We start from the raw sequence: 2287 nt of genomic DNA on the forward strand, positions 1-2287 counted from the left end.
CATGGCGCGAGGACAATGGGCGGCGGGGCGGGCCCAAGCGCGGGAAGGAGCGCACCGGCCAGCGCCGCCTCACCGTCCCGCCGCGCGCCTGCGCGCCGCCCCTCAGGAGGCGCGGGGCGGGGCGGGGCCTTCCGAGAGCGGCGGTTGGCGGGAGGGGCGGGGCCCCGCCCCTCCCGCCAACCGCCGCTCTCGGAAGGCCCCGCCCCGCCCCGGCCGCCATCTGGGCCGGTGCCGCCGCCGAGCGGGTTCGCGGAGGGTCGCGCCCCGGGAGGGCTGTGGCGGCTGCTGCTGCTGAGCTGGGGGTCTTGCGTGTCGGTCCGGCCCGACGTGGCTCTGCCCGGCGGGAGCGGCCCCGCGGTTCGGTAACGCACTCCGCCGCTTCGGCCCCCAGCGGCGGCAGGGGGAGCCCGCCCCGAGCCCCCCCCCCCCCCCGGGCCGGACGGGGCTCCGTGCCTGCGCCGGGCCGTGAGCCACTGTGGTGGGCCCGACGTAATCGTAAGCTGCTCTGCAGGCTTAGTAAAATCGATGAAACCATCGGAATTTCGGTCGTGACGCTTTTAAGTAGCGGGTAGTCGTTGACAGGCGCTGAGATAAAAGGCCCAAAAAAGGAACCCAAATGCTGATTCCATTCGGTTGTGTTTACGCTTCGATGACGCTTAAAACTTCACGTCAGGGCGTAACTCCGGTTTCATACCGGCTGATTTCAGCGAAGACGCACCGGGTGAAACTTGAAGGATTACGGTTTGGGGAGGTTTTTTTAAAACCCGGCGGCTTCAGGAAAGCCGCACTCTGAACGTTGAAGTCCTTCTGCACCGGAGAGTCAAGGGGAGGGGGTGAGCTTTTTTTTTTCTCTTTTTTTTCCCCTCATAACTACAGTTGAAGGGAACAGTAAGCCACAAACCGTAATTTTGCTGTCAGCACGGGAATCGGAGTTGTGTTTCTGACAGATTTTCCTTCCCCAGGCTCCACGGTGCGCTAATACGGAGAACCAGTTTGCATAACTTCTGTCAGTCTGAAGCACTGCCTGATGGTGTTCTGGTGCAGAAGGTTAGTCTGAATGTTCTTTATATTTGTCTTCCGATTACTTTTCCGTACTGGATTACGTTCATGTATTTGAAACGTTTTCTTCGTTGTATGAATACAGAGCGTCTGGCAGTGAAAGACACTGAAAGAAATGTCAGCTTCTTTGGAAAAGCAGTAATTTTGTTTTCTTTTTCTTTAACATAAAACTCCAGAAGGTCTAACCTGGCCCAGAGGTTAACCATCCAGACTCGTAACCGGCTTGAGGAGGAGTGTACACCTCCATACGCCTTCGCAGGCTTGCCCATATTTGCGCTAGCAGTGAATTCTGTCCCATTGGGTCTTTCTGACCGGCCTGCCGGGTTTCCAGGAGAGGCCTTTTCTCTTGGTGAAATTTATTCTCTGATATTTCATTTAAGTAGCTTTGATGGTTGTACTTCTATGGAAGCAGGTTAAATTTGGGGATTGCAGAAGGTTTTCAAACAGCGCCTAGCATAAATCTTTCCGTCTAATGGGAACTTACGGCAGTGAAAAAGCAATGTTCTCTTAGAGCGCTGTAGAATTTGCTGATACTTAATTACCTTAGCTCTGGAAAAAGGATATCGCGTAATGAAGACGGGTTGGAGGAAAAACAGTATCAGCCTCTGGCCTACTTTATGCCATGCGTTCAATTCTCAGCGGCGGCAGGAACACGTCACAGGAGAAGAAGGGATCTCAGCAGAGTTCTGTTGTCAGTCCAGTCACCCCTGCAACGTAAGGTGAACTATCAGAGAAAGAAAGGAGGATGTTTTCTACCCGATGGCCGGTTGTATTTTTGCAGGTTGCCTCAGTAAGCTACTTCAGGTCTGCAAAAAATACGAAACGCGATTGATTTCCTGCAGTAGTTCGGTAACGTTCGAAGAAAAATAAATTGCCCTGTGGAATGAAACGCCACTGAATCGTCGCTCCAGGCGGTGGGTGCGTGTTGCTCCTCGCTCCCAGTTTTTGAACACCGGGAGCTGCAGAACTTGGCTGGTGCGAGGCGCCGGCGGTCCCCCGCACTGCCGCAGGCTGCCCGGGGTGCCGCTGCCGGCTTCGCGCGGAATTGTTTCAGCGGCCGCCCGAGGCGCACCGCCGGGCAGCGGCCCCGGGCGGGGCGGGGGGTCCGGGCGCCGCCTCCCCCGGCCGGGAGCCCCCCCCCCCCCCCCGGGGGCCGGGCGCCGCCTGATTGGCCGCAGCGCGGGGGCCCGGGGAAGGTGCCGCGGCGGCGGGAGGCGGCCCGGCGGCG

General features: G+C 58.2%; 1 long non-coding RNA gene across 1 annotated transcript; it reads left to right on the forward strand.

The window, feature by feature from the left end:
* Positions 1-443: 443 nt before the first annotated feature.
* Positions 444-1948, forward strand: LOC143160199 (uncharacterized). Its single transcript, XR_012995348.1, has 3 exons — positions 444-495; positions 963-1047; positions 1699-1948. It is a non-coding gene; the product is annotated as an uncharacterized LOC143160199 (long non-coding RNA).
* Positions 1949-2287: the final 339 nt, after the last annotated feature.

The sequence above is a fragment of the Aptenodytes patagonicus genome, chromosome 5 (assembly GCF_965638725.1).
Source record: "Aptenodytes patagonicus chromosome 5, bAptPat1.pri.cur, whole genome shotgun sequence".
Classification (NCBI taxonomy): Eukaryota; Metazoa; Chordata; class Aves; order Sphenisciformes; family Spheniscidae; genus Aptenodytes; species Aptenodytes patagonicus.